The sequence below is a fragment of the Vulpes vulpes genome, chromosome 4 (genome assembly GCF_048418805.1).
Source record: "Vulpes vulpes isolate BD-2025 chromosome 4, VulVul3, whole genome shotgun sequence".
Lineage (NCBI taxonomy): Eukaryota > Metazoa > Chordata > Mammalia > Carnivora > Canidae > Vulpes > Vulpes vulpes.
The window spans coordinates 7,263,367-7,281,517 of record NC_132783.1 but is presented as its reverse complement, the minus strand read 5'-3'; positions in this window follow the sequence as shown (position 1 = coordinate 7,281,517).

The window sequence follows — 18,151 nt, the reverse complement described above, 5'->3', positions numbered from 1 at the left end:
TTCTCCATTACTTCCAACTGACTTTAATCCCTCCCTCTGGATTAACCACACACTCACAATCGTGAGTCATTTCATTTTGTTTACACTTCTTTTATAATGCTTTACATCCTGAACTTCTTCAATTTGAGGTGAGAAGCAGCTTTTAGACTTATTACCCAACGTCATTCTCTGATTCCATATTGTAGATGTTTTAGTCTATTATTAATTTATACTTCTTTTGTTATATTTGTATTAGATTATATTAGGAAATTAGATTTCCTAATATTTTTCCTAATATTATCCATTAGATTATATATTAGGAAATACATAAGTAATTATTAATTTCTGTCATGATGAAAACAGGACTGCCCTTTAGCACCTTTGTAGTCTTCACTATAGGTTGTCTGAACACCGATTGGTTTGTACCTGAATTTCAGAATAAATATGCTGTCTGGTCCCTGACACTGTGTCATTTCCTCTTCTGGACTTTATTTGGATACCAGAGGAAAAGAATATTTAATTAAAAAAAATTCATACGTATTGGATATAAGCCGGGTACCAGAGGACATACCCAGATGTTTTGATTTGAGATAATTATGTGAATTTCTTTTTATTTTTTCTTTTTCATTTTTTTTAACTTGGTGTGTTTTTTTCCCATCCATCTACAATTTACTTAGAAAAGCATTGGAAGGTAGAGACATATGCTAAAAAAGTCATCATCAAAGTTATGCCTGATGTTTTTTTACATCCCTATGCTGTTTATCCTCATCTATAATTCAGTTTCTGAAAAAAAAAAAGAAGAAGCAACAAAACAAAGAATAAATGGTGACATAGTGTCAAAGATCCCTTGAGAGTCTGACATTGGAACACAGTTCATTTTGCATCTTATGATCTTCTTGTCACGTAAACACATTCTCAGGGCTTACTTCTTCATTTAAAAAAATCTAAAGAATTGGATTAGTTTTTGTTTAAGTAGAAGAGAGTAAAAACCTTATTTTTACTCTTGTTCTCATGGGAAAAAAAGATCCAATCTCTCTCATAATTATATGTATGACTTCTGTAAAGCTAGTTTAATTTCTTAAAATTTTGAATAATACATGTTGAATTATATAAAGGTAATCAAAAAACATGCATTTTAAAAATGGATGTTGTTGTAGGTGGGTATGCTGAATCAGAAATAAAGTACTTAGCTACAGTTTCTTTGTCCTATAAGAATCTAGCATTCCTGATTCAAAGCCAGACAAATGTCTCCTAACTGTGGAAATATATAAGAAAAGGATTTCCTGTTAATTTTCAAAAGACAACTTACAAAGTGATGATAGACCATAGGAATGATGGGACAGCTCACAGTCAGCAGAACATATCAATGCTTTTCTATTTATACAAGTGCCCTTGCCAGGAAACATGGCCAGAGCAGAAAATGGGTTGTTCAGATTTTTCTCTACTTCATGAACACATTTTTAAAATCTATGGGCATGAACGAATAAATGGATAAAAGATTAGTATTCCCAGTTTACATGAAAGAAAGTCACAGAAAAAATTTGCAACTTTTCATAGGCCTCAAAACTGGGTAGTGACAAAACCTTCATCCACTATGAGAGTTTTTGTGATCAAGACCTGAAGTGTCTGGAGTAAAACTTCTTGGATTTTATTCCAAATCTTCAATTGAACTGATGTGTAAGCTTGATTGAATTAAACTGCTCCATGCCTCAGTTTCTTTCCTTTACAATGTGCAGCTGATCATATCTACCTGTCTGTTACGCTTAATAAGATTTAATGAGTATAAATATTTAGAAGACTGCCAGACATGTATTAAATGCACCTACTGTAAATCGCGGTTGTTCCTTTACTATCATTCTAATTTAATGTCTAATTATGCATAAAGCGTGACAAATTGGAAGTTTTTGGTACCATACCAAACACTAAACCAAAGATTCCACATGAAAATGGGGGGGAAGAGGAAAAAACTTGATGAACTTATAATACATTTTTAAAAACATTTTTCGAAGATAATGAAAAGATACCAGAAGTTTTTAGGTGTTCATGTGAAAAGATCTCACTTATGATTCAGACTTTGACACTGTTTCATTTCCCTTCATGTGAATTCTTTCCCAAAGAGTGCTATGTGATCTTCAAATACTCACATTCTCTCTTGTAAACAAAAGAAGAATTCACCGTTATTTCATCATTGTAGTCCCAAAAGCAAACTGCAAGTGACAAAAGAGAACCAAGAGTGTTTTCTCTGAAAGAATAAATAAGAGAAGATACGTGTATTTTAGTGAACTGAAAGAAAAAAAAAAGCGATGATCTGAACATATTAGAAAAAAAGTGATTTCGCCAATGATTGCTAGCTATGATGATTTAAGTGGGGTCTGATGTTTTATTTTCTTTAAATATATGCCTAATTATTTAAATTTTGCAATGTTGATATTTGCTCAAGTTGCACTATTCAAGGTGGCTCTATGTTTTTATTTGTTTAAATGCCTTCTTAAGTGAGCTTTAAACCTTAATGATAAGCCTTTAAGGTAAATCTGCAAGAAAAGCTGCTGAATCAGATATGCTGTAATTCATTTTAAATCTCGAATTAGTGTGGAAAGTCTTATAAAACAGGTACAGAAACACCAATATTAAATTGGCCTCCAGGGAATTAGACTGAATAACTCCTTCACGTTCAATCTAATCTGATCACTGTTATACAAACACAGTTTAAATAGTCACTAGATTAAATTATTAGAGGAAAGAGAGATCCCTTTTCAGTGGATAAAAAGTCAATAATTTAGCATCACTTGACATCAAGAAAACAAAACTGAACAGTTAGTATAGCAAAATTAAACTATTAAAACTTAAAGAGGTAAATTTCCCAATTTAATAATTTTTATCACTCTCTTGAGGAGAAAGCAAATGACTGTCTAAATATGCAATAAAAAATTCATGGAGCGTTTTGTATGATTGAGAATCTAAAAATAAATCAAGATATATTTGTGAAAATAAATAGTTTTAATTCTATTTCAGTGGCTGCTAAGCACATGCAGGGAAACTTATTGAGATTTTTGGAAATAGTGAAAATCTGGAAAATAATATATTTTGAAATATATGGAATTTGTCCTGTATTTATATCAATGTGAATTCCAATTGAGTAATAAATTAAATGCATTATATGAATATCATTTCTTGTTCATTCAGATAAGTATACAAAGGTGAGAATTTTAATTTTTATCTTGTTCAATCTTAATAGATTAATGAATAAGCAGTGTTTTATTAAATTAGTTAAAAATCAAATACATGATTCAATTTTTCAAAATAAATTAGTAGAATTTCAACTTTTATTTTACCTGTTAAATTTGCACTTTTTGAAAATTTTCATTAATATTTGAAGCAAGAATAATTACTCAGAAATAATAATATTTTGAATCTAAAAATTAGTTTTTAAAAAATATGTTCTTTTTTATTGTATTTGAAAATAAGAACAGATAGAATTTCCAGAAATTGTCATGAAAGATTTTGTGGGGGATACTTGAAAATAATGGCATATTAAAGAGCAAATTTAGAAAAGTCTAAACATGTTAAATTAATTTTAATGTTGAATCTAAAATCAAGTATTATAATCTATCACATATTAAAATATAATAGTTAAGGAAATTGTGAGCTGGAAAAATCATAAAGAATTCTTCAATGTAGTTAAATTAGATGTTAATTGATTATTGTAGAAGGAAGTATAAAGTCATTACAAAGGAAATCAATAGAAGTTATACTTAGGTGGTAGGACTGGTAGTTATTTGCATTATTTTGAGAGTTTGTATATTTATCTTATAATTTTCTCCATGGTTAATATATTTTGTAATTAATGTTAAATTTTCAAGAAAATGGGACTCTTGGGTGGCTCAGAGGTTGAGCATCTGCCTTTTTGGCCCAGGGCATGATCCCAGACTTCTAGGATCGAGTTCCTTGCAAGGAGCCTGCTTCTTCCTCTGCCTATGTCTCCACCTTCTCTCTGTGTCTCTCATGAATAAATATATAAATAATTTTTTTTAAAAAATTAAATAAATGAAAAATAAAATAAAATTTCAAGAAAATAAGTTTTTCCTGTATTTTGATTATATTAAAATATTTTCATGTTTCTGGATCCTAAGGGAACCTAAATGACTCATGAGTCATAATGCAACTTTGTGGCTAAGACATGAGTTAAATGTAATTAGATCAATGGTGTTAAAGGCTGAGGCATGTATAAAAGTGATCCATAGATCCATACAATTTGGATCAGGCTTGAGTAGATTAATAAATCGGTAAGAAATAGCATTCCCTGGTATCCCAGGCCATCATGTCACTTCCTTCCGTTACACACATGCCTCTTTTCGACTTACATGTATAACCTAATGAAATATTCACTATAATCAACTGAATGAGAAGGAGAGATGTTGAACATGCTTCACAAAGGGCTCAGCTCTTTATATGGCACAGCTAAAACTGGATTGTTTCCATATTACAACTTCACTTAACAGAAGTCCTTAAGAAAAGTTATGGAAAACTCTCCTGATAGCAGAATTGTGAGCGGTATATTTGGTCATTGAGGTTGTAAAAAAAGATGAGTCCCATGGATTGTTGGGCAGTGGCAAATGCACATGAGCTGTAAGTCAGTCTCCAGAAGGAATAAGAATGGTAGACCCAGGGGCAGGATATCTGGAGAAGTGATATGTGGATATACCAGTGAGCATGTGCAAGAATGTATGGATCTTTATGTTGGTAATGCTTATCAAAGACTATTAGCTGCAGAGATGACTCTCCGTAACTAGGCTTACAGGATGATCTTCCTATCTATATCACCTCTGTCCTCGGTCATCTGAGTACTTGTAAGACAATGTTCATAAGACAATGGTCTTATGAATACAATAAACCTGGTGGCCAAGGCACCTAGGTGGCTCAGTCAGTTAATCCTCTGGCTTTTGCTCAGGTCATGAATCCCTCTTCACTTTGAATCCCCTGCTCAGCGGGGGTCCTGCTTCTCCTTCTCTCCTCTACTCATGCTCTCTTATTCTCTTTTTTTTTCCTGTCTCTTTCTCTCAAATAAATAAATAAAATCTTAAAAATTAATATAGGAATGTAAGCTATGGAGTGGCCCAGAAGCATGGGCTCTCTTTCACCAAGACTGATCTATCTACATTCACTGAAGAATGCACAACCTGCCATGAGCAGAAACTGACGTTGAGTTCTTAATATTGCTCCATCCCTCAAGGTGACACTTCAGCCAGGTGCTGGCAGGTGTGTTATATTAGACGCCTTTCCCCTACTGGGGAGTTATTTATCCCAATAATAATCCGTACTTTTGGCAGATGTGGAGTTGGAAATGCTTGATCTAATCCCAAAATATCCCACACGTTGTCTTCAGCCAAAAGATAATTTTACAGTGAAGTTCACATGACAAAATGCACATGACGATGGAATCCAGTTTTCTTATGTGGATCTTATACAGCCAACAAAATAACATGGTAAAATGATCTGTTAAAAACTCAGTCAAGATGCCAGCTTGGGGACAGTATCTTGTAGGACACAGTGCTGTTCCCACGGGTATAGTATATGCTTAAGCAGATGTGATGAATCCTGAGGATATTTTCCTTGAACCTTATGACTACAGTGTACTCAGCGGTACTTCTGTCAATATCTGCATCTTGTACCTAAAGCCTTTCACCAAAGCAGACTTTTTAGTGCCTGGGAATTACTACCTACTCACTGGAAGCAGCCCTTAATCATTGGCAGGAGAATTTGATGCATTAATATCCCAAATATTTGCCCCTTATGTGGCATATTTCCAACTATTTTCTTAATTCCTTGGAATTATGTTTCAGTATCAAAGGGGTTGATGACTTTATCATATATCCTTTATTGCCTGACTTCTTTTCTCGGACTCGAGTCTACACTCCCATACCAATATTTCCTCATTTCTCATATAGCGAATGTACACTTGCAAATTACCTAAAGCTAAGACCTGGAAAAAAAAATCTATGGCATGTAGAGACCAAGAAGGAAATTTTTCAGGGGAGATCTTGGGTCCTATGAGATAACTCTTCTGTCAGGAAGAATACTTAGATGCTTAATTGTCACCTGGGCATTTTCTCTGTCTCTCTCTCTCTCTCTGTCTCTCTGTCTCTGTCTCTCTCTCGCTCTTTTTCCAATGGAGAGATAAGCAAAGAGAGAAGGTAATATTCCAGTGAAGTATCATCCATGAGGAAATATGCAATGGGGAATAGGGGAAAAATGACTAGATCTCCGGGTATTTATTAAGGCATTTCTTTTTGGTTCATCACCTAATGATAATGGCAATAGGAAAACTGAAGTATCCACAATTTAATCAGGGAAAGTCAATTAAAACTTAATCTCCATTGGTTCTAAAGGTTCAGGACATTTTACCAGGTCAGTGAGTAAACTGTTAATTGTTTATTAACACTCTGACCTAAATCATTTGAAGAATTTGAAGAATCCATTGTTACCGGTTAGATTTGTAAATATCTTCTCAAGACAAAAAAAGAGGCTTTCTTGTTTTCAGATATATGGAGGTCCCTCATTGCAACACAAAATGGAGAACACACACAATGAAAGATGCACCAATTAGCATACTACCTCATATGCACAACCTGAAACTTCCAACTCCCATCTTGACATTTCTTTTTACGTGCTATGTCATGAACTAATAAAGGCTTTACCTGTTGCTTATACATGCATGACTTAGAAATGCAAAAAAGTTAATTCATTACAAGGAGACTTTCCACAAAATAGAGATGTAAATCGATAGAAAACTTTTTCTCCCAGGGAAATTTGTCCTAAAATGCAGGACATACAGTCTCTCAAAGATGGTAAAATTAGTCAGGATCAGCTGATACTAAATGGTGGCCAACTTGTCAGGCATACCTCATAGTGTTCTTCCTTCCTGCCTCACTTCCCTTTCCCTCCTTCTTGCTTCCCTGAGATTACACTTTCCAAAAAAGTAAATTGCTCATAAGCTTTTGCCTCAGATTCAGTTTTCTAGATAAGTTAGGCTAAAAGAGAAAGCATCTCATTCACTATTATTTTTCTAATACATCCGTGGACACTAAATTAATTTAAGTAGGTGAATCCATTCATTATTAATAAGAATCTTCCTTTTATCCCATTTCTTTTCTAAAATAACAGTTGTATACAAAATAAAAAAACTGAAAAAACAAAAACAAAACACTGAAACACTTTAACCCATTAATAATTTAATTATGATAAAGATTATACCATGATAAATAATATATTATATGTATTATATAGCATAAATGAATATATAATATGTGTTCTATATTTTACTATAAGTAGCAATAATAACAATACTAATAACTTAATAATATAAACTAAAATTTGAAAAATTATTACCAAGACACTTTAAGTCACTAATACTTTTTTAAAAATTTTAGTTATATTATGTTTGTGACAAAAGATCAGAGAAGTGAGTGATCATTGCCATCTTAAGGAATGGAAAAGGAAGATAAAGGAAGGAACTAAAGGTAAACATGATCTCATTCTTGGTACGTTTTTAATGACTTATGAGAATGTGATTAATATATTCAAACTCATCCTAGGGTTACTTAAAAATGTATGCCATCTATATCTACACTTATATCTATGTCTTCTATACCTTTAGTTTCTTACTGATATCTAAATAAATATATATCGATATGGGAAAGCAATGAATAGAAATATATACCCGACTATTTTGAAAATTTTATTACCTTGGTGGAAAGATTATAAGTGAGTTAAATTTATTAATTTCTAAATATTCTATAATATGCACACATAATATTTATAATTAAAAATTAGTATCAATGTAATATGGCATCATTAAAGCTTAGAGCACAATACCAGATCCTGCATGGTATTTATTATGTAGGTAATCTTAATTAAATTATTTAAAGTATGATATTCAAGGTCCTCATTTGTAGACTGGTAAGAAATATAGTTAGGGTTTAAAGCTATAGTGACATTAAATGTTATAACATATATATAGGGATCCCTGAGTGGCACAGCGGTTTGGCACCTGCCTTTGGCCCAGGGCGCGATCCTGGAGACCTGGGATCGAATCCCACATCGGGCTCCCGGTGCATGGAGCCTGCTTCTCCCTCTGCCTGTGTCTCTGCCTCTCTCTCTCTCTGTGACTATCATAAATAAATAAAAATAAATAAAAATTATAACATATATATAAATCACCTAGCACGATGTTTGGTGCAGATAAGATAATTATTTTTTTCTACTACTTTATTAACCACTATTTTCTTAACCAACACTTTAACTATCAATTCCCTTTTAACTGCCATTAGTACTAAACCTTTATCTGTCAGCATAAGTCAGTTTTTAAATGACATTCTAACATCATCTTACATCCCTAAGAAAGTGATAATATTGTTAAGCTTTTCTTTTCATAAGTCTAATGTTATTATATATGAGTTAATGTCAAAATGCACATTGCTAATCATTCATATTTATAGTCCTAGGATTCCTTAATGTATTGACATGTATAGAATACCAATTATTAGGGAAACTATGATTTTTAGTTGCAAATCATTTTTGGTTTTAAATTTTAATGCTAACTACTAATCTATTTTTTCTTCTTTATCTCCATTTATTTCAAAACATCTGCCAACCCTTAAAACACAATAAAAAAGACATAAAACATAACAATATTTTATAGTCTACCTACAAGTGCACAAGTAAGAAAGGAAAAACTCCAGGGATCAGATATGAAGAAGAAACTCAGATATAGAGTATTTAACAGTTATTAAATTCAAACAGTGCAGCCTGGTATTAGAGTCATTCCTAAAGACTGAAATTCTTACACCAATCCCATGCTCGTGTGAAGGTGAAAATGAGCTCTCCTCAAAAAGCCATCAGTTCTGAAGGGCTGAGGCCACTCAGAACTGGAGTAGGCTCATCACCCCCGTGGGCTATGGATAGGAAAAGAGTCCCTCAGAGTAATTTGGAACCACAGGATCTTGCTTTCTGCAGCGAGTGATCTGAATTCACACCACTCAGATTGCGTGGGAACCTAAAGCTGGAAAATTAACAAAAAATCTCAGATATCCCTGGAACTCAAGTAAATGTGAAATTTCCCCCATACGGACCTTCCACATACATGTGCATATGTAATTCTCACAGATTAAAAATAAAAATTCTGACCATTTCGTTGCAATTCAATTTTTAAAACATGTGAAGAAGAAAACTGTCATAGACACACAACTAAAGCAGAAAATCATTATAAATTTAAAACCCAACTCTTGGAAAATTCTAAGACAAAATTGACCAAATGAAACTGGCATAATAATATTTCTGTCAGACAAAACAGATTTTTAGACAGAAAGTATTATTTTTTTAAAAAATTATTACTTAATTAAAAAGGAAAAGTTCCAAAGAAAATATAATAATTTTGAATCTCTCTGTACTTAGAAATATTGTGTCAGAATCCACAGAAAAAAAACATCAACAGAACTACAAAGCCAAATCCATAAATTTGTAATCTTGGTTCAACTTTCTAATAGTATTCTTGCAGAAACTGACAGAAAGTCATACTCTTCAATACAAAAACTATTTGAGCTATACAATTAAGAAAATTGTTATAATGGTAATTTTTGAGTGTTAGAAATTCGTGTAGGTGTAATTTGACAATTTCATCTTAACTTACATAAATGAAGAAATCCTTGAGCATGTATTATTGAAAACACAAGTTGTTTATTAAATCATTGTTTAAAAATAAAAAAATATCCTTAAATAAAGGAATAGGAATATATCATAGTGTATTGATATAGTGGAAAACATACAGAATTTAAAAATGAATACAAAAAAGATGAATACATTAATTTTACATTTTAAGATCTGATTCTCAGAATCAGAACCTCAAAAACATAACAGACACATTAAGATAAGCTTTAAAAATGTACATTCATGTTAATTACACCTAAAAAGCTGAATGTATAAGGGATTAGGTTATTTATAACTATAGACAATATATATTATATACTCATAAATCTTGCAGAGGGTAGTAACTGATCAACTTGAATGTACTGCTGTGGAGAGGAAGAGAGACTAGTGAGATGCTGTAGGCCTTCAAAAGTATAATAATATTATTATTTTTTTAATTCTAAGTCAGGCAAGTTGTTAACATGGGTTAAACCTGGATAGTGAGTACCTGCGATTTTCTATACTTATCTTTAAGTATAAAATATTCAATTTTTTTCAAAATAATATTTAAAAAATCTGTAACTTTAATGTTCATTTGCAACATAACTTTCTCTACTTTGCTGAATGTATCAACTATATAGAGTGATTAGTTTTAATCATTTACTCATTGGTTCATTCAATGAGCACCTATTCTGTTGCCAGGCACCGTACTGAGTGCCGGTTCATAAGGCAATACATTTTTTTTTTTAATGGATCCCTTTTCCATTAATTTCTCTATCTAATGGAGAAAGCAGATGGGTGATTGTAAAAGTACAGTAAAGTGACATGATCATAATATGGGAAGTACTAGGTTCCATGAGGCTGCCAATGATGTATCTCCCAGGAGAAGAGAACTTTAAGCTGGAACTTAAAGAATAGGTAAGATTTCAGAGGGAAAAAAAAAAACTTGCTAGGAATTTAGTCATTTGATGGGAAACACGAGTAATTGTTCAAGTCACAAGGAGGATCCTAAATCAAGTGAATCTAGCATCGGTGCTGCAAGTAGTCTAGCACGACTGAAGCAAACCTGAATGTGACAAAACAAGGTAATAAGATCAGTTCATATTGGTAGTTGTAGACATCTTTAAAAGCCTTACAGGAGTGGTAAGAATCCATTGCAGAGCTTCTAAAGGAAGAAATTACATTATTAGATTTTATTTGTTGAAAGAGTGTATATTAATTAATATGGAAGAAGGATAGATTTGAAGCATTAACTAATATTCAAGGGGAAAAAAAAAGATGTTTATGGTCTCAGCCATGACAGAAAGAGTCAGAAAAAATGAGAGATTATTGCACGTAGATAGATACCCATAGGACTTGACAAGTGAACAATGATATGGTTATGGAGAATGAGGTATTCATGATCCCTACATTTATGAATTGAGAAAAGAGGTGCCTTATATCAAGATAGGAAACCATGCAGAGAAATAGTTTGGTGATAAAAAGATGTGGTCTATATATACAATGGAATATTACTCAGCCATCAGAAAGGATGAATACCCACCATTTGCTTCCATGTGGATGGAACTGGAGGGTATTATGCTGAGTGAAGTAAATCAATCGGAGAAGGACTATCATCATATGGTTTCACTCGTATGGGGAATATAAGAAATAGTGAAGGGATTATGGGGGTAAGGAGGGGAGCTGAGTGGGCAAAATTAGAGAAGGAGACAAACCATGAGAGACTCCTAACTCTGGGAAACCAACAAGGAGCAGTGGAAGAGGAGGTGTGCAGGGGGTTGGGGTGCCTGGGTGATGGGCACTGAGGAGGGCATTTGATGGGATGAGCACTGGGTGTTGATGCTATATGTTGGCAAATAGAACTCCAATAATAATATTTAAAAAAAAGAGTAAGTGTGAGAAAAAAAAAAAAAAAGAGAGAGAGAGAGAGTGACATTCAGCAAGGGACATTCCGAGTTCAGTTGCATACAAATCATATATAGGAAGTCATAGAGATGCACTGGTGCAGAGGAGAGAATTCTGGGTTGCTGGATTATCAGATTATCAGAGGCTTTACTGATGCCATCAAGTGTGTGAATGGGATCACCTGAGAAGATGGTGTAGGTTGCTAATAAATAAAAGCATATTAATGAACACTGAGTAATATCAATAGTTAAGACATCTTGGCAAAATCAGTTTTAATGGAATTCTGGGTAAGGAAACCACAGTGCTTTGCATTGATGAAAGTAGGAGATACAGAAGAGATGGTTAGAATCCTTGAAGAAGTTTGCCATAGTCTGAAGAGAATCTGTAGGGTAACTAGAGTGTGCATGAAACAAAGAAAGTTCGAGCAACTTGTATGTGTATTTAAGTACTGGTGCAAAAAACCCACTCGAGGTGTTTTTTGTTTTGTTTTGTTTTGTTTTGTTTTTGTCTGTCTGTCTGTTTTTTCCTCTCTCTTTTCCAAAAGGTCTCTGCAAGAATTGGGCCTTCTACATAGGATGTTCCTCTACCAGATATCCCCCTGCCAGGGCTTTTTCTCATTCCGATCTTAGTTTAAATATTACCTTTTTAGATGGGCTTTTCCTAAATTTTAAACTTAGTCCTCTGTCTTCTCCCACTGAAGTCCTGCTCACATAGTCACATCTGAACACATCACCTTAATTCATATTAATCAATGTCATTTATCATTACCTGTTATAACATCGTAGAGGTATCACATGGTTTTAATTTTTTTTCCAGCAGTGAAAAATGAGTTGACTCAAATGCCACTTAATCTTTATTTTCCAAGAATAAATGCAAAATTATTATATATGCACTGCTTAATTTGGTTTGCTAATATTCCTTGAGTATATATTCTTGGAAAAAAAATCCTGTTCCAATTCCATTTATAAAATCTTTGTCAGGTTTTGATCAAGGTGTATGTGGTTTTTATTTAAAAGATTGGATAGTATTTATTGTTATCTTCTCTGGGTTAGTTTCAGTCGGTTTGGTAATAATGATTTTTTAAATGTTTGGAAGCTATCATTGGTGAAACTATCTGGCATTTTCTTAGGGGCTCTTGTATAAATAGTACTGAATATATTTGATACATATAGGATACATCAAGTTTTCTAGTTATTTCTTCTTTTGTTGGTTTGGCAGATTCTGCTTATTGTTGTAAGCTTTTTGTAAACCATTTACCATCTTTTTGATGCCTAATTTAGGGAGTGACCCCCGGATTTCATTCTGATATTGGCTACTCTGTCTTCTTTGTGTTTTTTTCTGAGTTTTTTTTTTTTTTAAGAAAAATCAAGGTTTAGAATGAAAAAGAACATGTTTATTTCCAATTTATCTAACCCACCATCATATTTAATATTCCTGAAATTGGGCTTTTTAAAAGTAAAATAGGACTGTGTATGTGAATGCAGAAAATTAAAAATAGGTAAAATCACCAAATATTTGTCCAGTTAACCTTGGTCCCACTGAAGGATGTGCTTCATTTCCTGATGTCTTTGCTATGGTGAATGTAGCTGGTGACACATACGACTCAAATGATGCCTCTGAGATCAGAACTCGGGGGCTGCTAACATTGATCCTTCACTTGTTTTTTTTTTTTTTTTTTTTAAGTAGGAAGTCCACAAGCTGTCCATTTTCAAAGTTGGACCCCACAGCCGGCCTCTCCAATTCTATACAATTACTATGTGTACATTGCTGAAAGTTTTAAGATCACCGGAAGTGGCCTCTGGATTACTAATACATGATGTCATATTTCATTAATAAGAAGTGGGACATATTCTCCTATTGCTTTTTTTGGGTTTTTTTTTTTTGTTTGTTTGTTTTCCTTTAAGCCTTACTTGTTACAAATGATACCTGAAAAGAGAGAGAGAGAGAGAGAGAAAGAGAGAAATGATACCAGTTTTTTTTTTTTTAAATCAATTACTTCATCTTGCTTAAGGAAACCAAATTTAAGTCACTGAGAATAAGTAACCTTATGCAGTCAAATGTCACTGCTCAGTAAAAAGAAAAATTTTCTATTTCCTTATTATTGCTTCTTAATTTTATGTAAAATTGGCTGCCAGTCCCTCTTTTTACTTCAAAAGCCTGACAATTACAGTCATCTTTTAAAACCCTTAAACATGTCAAGATCATGTAAATTATCATTTACGGTGAGCCATTTTTTAGAGTAATATGGAGCATAAAATAATTTAAAATACATAGTATTCAAGATATGGATTTATTGCTCTATAGGTTTATTGACTTGTATGCAAAACCTATTTTCAAATTTAGAATTAACTCATATATGTTACCCAAGTATATATATATATATATATATTTTATAGACACACATACATAGGCACACAGGTATATTGTACATTAAAGCAAAAACAAAGTTAAAAACCTAGTTTATGACAATTTTCCAAATACTAAGACATATCACAAGAAGAATTATAATATTCACATGTAGTATAGATTAATGTCTCACCAATATGTGTCTATAATACACTGTCACTGGTATTTTTCTGAAGATCATATTTTTATAAATAATTTATATAGACTGAAACAGTCTTCAAAGTTGCATTTTATGGTTAGTACAGAATTGTTGAATCTTCAGTTGATTCTTCACTGTCTGATCATAATACTTTTAAGTGAGCAAACAATTTCATCATTAGTACTGAAGTACATTCTGGGCAATTCTGCTAAATTTTGTTAGACTGATGCTATCAATTCATTTTTTTTTCAGTATTGAAATATGTAAATATTTTAGCCCAAATATTCTTTAAAGATACAGCCTTTTTCATTCAGCAATACTTCTAAAATAAATTTTTGTAATGAAAACTGCATTACAACTCTTGTCTACATTTAAGATATTTTGAATGTTTGCCAAACTTAAAAGCCACACATTCTCAATTTAATTCCAGTCTGGCATAGACTATAAATATATCCAATGAAAATGGGTGCTGTATCCAAATATTTTTCCCACAAGTTAAGATACCAATAAAATATATATAATTTAAACAGAAAATCGTGTATATGGTTGCAATTTTTCTCATTTTGCCTTGTATAAATAAATGTTAATGTATTCTCGTTTGCTAACTTTGTTTCAACATAACTCTCTAAAGCTTAAAAAGCTAAAAAAAAATATTTGGTGTTGTATCCATTAACTATTTTGCTAGATATTTCCAACTCATTTTAAGTAAAAATTCTAAATTTGGAAGACAGAAAATTACTATTGCTGTAGCATGTACATAAGTTTATTGAATAAATAGTTTATTCAAAAGCTCAAACATTTCTAAAGTCCAATTAATGGTGGCAAAAACCCTACTTTTTAAAAATGCCAACCTCAGCCCTGTTCCCAAATTTATAATGTAGTTATTGTCTGCTAATAAATTATGTGAATATTTTGACAAGTGCAGCTTCAATATTGATTGTTGGGATGTTTCGTCTTATTGAGAAATAATAAGACGGATTTCATTCCCCCGGATTTCATTCTGATATTGGCTACTCTGTCTTCCTTGTGTTTTTTTCTGAGTTTTTTTTTTTTTTTTTTAAGAAAAATCAAGGTTTAGAATGAAAAAGAACATGTTTATTTCCAATTTTAGCTAACCCACCATCATATTTAATATTCCCGATATTGGGCTTTTTAAAAGTAAAATAAGACTGTGTATGTGAATGCAGAAAATTAAAAATAGGTAAAATCACCAAATATTTGTCCAGCTAATCTTGGTCCCACTGAAGGATGTGCTTCATTTCTGTGTGTATGACAAACAATCTCAAGTGTTTCTCTGTTCCATAGTTTTCTTAATTTAGTATCAAGAACGTTCGTTTCCATGATGCTGTGCTCTCCCTGCATTTGTTTTCTAATGATCATCTCGAAGACAAGTACTTTTGTCTTCCGTGTTAAACCTTTGAACTGCACTTGCAATAGTATCTACAATAATAACAAATGCTTCACCTTTGAAGGTGAACTTTCAAAAGCTTTCTAAAGGCCTCCATAGCACTATCAAACCATTATTAAACTAACTGATTTTGTATTTGAAGCATCTGTTATATAATATGTCATAAAACTGGCAACATTTAGCTGTTCTGCTAATGATGCCAAGATGTTAAGAGCTATTATTTCACATTTCATATGTGCACAAGAAAAATTGGAATAAAAAAAAAAAGAGCAAATTTAATTGTGGCAGTCAGGGAGATATGCCACTTTGATCTGCCTTCCGGGGAAAAAACAATATGTACCTTTTTTCTGAGAGGCATGTACTTAGATAACAGTCTCCAGTCGCACTGGAGATCTCCAGCATCTGAGCAGAGGCCCTGCTCTTTCAGGGAAACCACAGCCAGTGAACTGGGCACAACGGCAGTACAAGGGCTTGGTGATTTGTGCACAACTTGAGACGTGTCTATTGGGTGATCTTTATTCTGGACAGTTTGGTGTTCTGAGGCTTTGTCAGATCGACACTGCAGTCTGGGTCACTCTCTGCCAACTCTCTTCTTTCTCTGTTAGGGAGTTCACAATGTATTCCCTGAACCCATATGTCAAAGCCCTAAACCCCCAATCCTCAGAATGTGTCTGGATCTGAAGAGAGGACATTTTAAGAAGGTCATTATGTAAACCCTATATGATTAGTGCTCCTATAAGAAGAGGAAGGGACATCAGAGTACACATGCATGGAGGGATGATCAGGTGAAGAAGAGCAAGAGAAAAACCTGCAAACCAGGGAGGGGGACCTCAGAGGAAACTAGTCCTGCCATCATCTTTATCTTAAACTTACTAAGCCTCCAGAACTGTGAGAAAAAAAAAATGCTGTCTCTAAAAAATTTAGGTCACCAAATCTGGGGTATTTTCTTGCAGTAGCCCTGGCAAATTAATTTACTCTCTTTCGTCACAATATCCTACCTTCTTTGCAGTCTGAAGGCTTTCCCTACCGGGTCTTCTCTTCACGGTTCCCTCTTGCTTCCACAACAAACTGGCCACAAAGTTCGTGGTTTAGCATTACATCAGTTTGCTGTCTTACAGTTCCGGAGGTCAGAAGTGCAAAATGGGTTTCACTAGGCTAAAATCAAGGTTGGTAGGATTGAGTTTTTTCTGGTGGTTCTAGCAGAGAATCCATTGCCTCACCTCTTCCATCTGCTGAAGCCACCTGCATTTCTTTGCTTGTGGCCTCTTTTCTCATCTTTAAAGCCAGAAGCATAGCATTTTACAGTCTCTCTAACCTGATCTTCCTGCCTCCCTCTTTCACCTATCAGGATCTTTAAATACTTGATCGCATCTGCAAAATCCTTTTTGCTGATACAGCAGCATATTTGAAGGTTCTGAGGATTAGGATTAGTAGTACATTGGCATTTTGGGGGGCAGTATTATTCTGTTTACCACCTAGGCATTACAACTCCAATTTTCAAATAAACCATCTATAGTCCTAACTCTCTTTCGGTGGAAAAAATCTTGATTTATCCATAAACAGACACATTTTAACAGCAATCTTATTTTATTGAAAAAAAAATCTTTTACAAAGTCACAGGTTAATGCATTTCCAGGAGTTGTACACTTTATATAGTCATCTCTAAATATAATCTCATTAAAACAGTATGAGCTTTTGAGGTAGCTAATGATGCATCTTCAAACATTTACAAAATCAATTATATGATTGGAGCCACTACAGTAGCTTACAAATATTAATAAAAAGTCATGTGCAAATTATATGTTAAAATCAACTTTCTTAAGAAACAGAAGTTTAGTAATTTATTATGCACTTTTTGCTTTTTAACTACTGCTGGTCAAGGAGTCTATTGCTGAATAAGATAGTGTTGCCAAACAGTAAAATAATTTTTTTTTAAATGTTGTCTTATCCATAGAACGAGTGGTTATAAACAAACGAAACCCCCCAGTAGCATGAAGTCTAGTTTCTTACCTTTTTTTACCTGTTTACCACATGTATTTCATGTTCACCATAAACTATTGTTTCTTACGTTCTCATTGATTCCTCAAGAGAGTACCAGAAACTTTGGACCTCACAGAAAAACTGGCTGCTACATCACAGAACTGGCAGGGGCAACAACATAAACTAGTTCCACCACCAACTCTCCCTAGCACCCCGTGTTTATTGGTGAACATCCTGATGGAATGGTATTAGTGACATCAAATCCAGAAAGCAAAGAATTATCGCTAATTTTTTCTTTACGATGAATTCCATATAAAAGTGAGAAATTGGTTCACTACAAATACCCCTCAGATATCCCTAATTCTAACTTGCAACAATTAAAAGTCTACTGAGTTCATACTAGTTTATTTTCTGTAACTACTAATACAACTATCTTACTGAAAATGAAAAAATAGGGAAAAATTTACACTGGACAAGAGGTCAGGGCAAAGAAACCTAACACTTCCATCCTATGACCCTCCTTATACTCATGTCTCCCGGTATGAACTCCCCCGGAGCAACTCTCCAGGGATTCTATTTCTTTCTAAATAACTGAAGTCTCGGGATCCTTGCGTGGCTCAGGGGTTGAGTGTCTGCTTTCAGCCCAGGGCAGG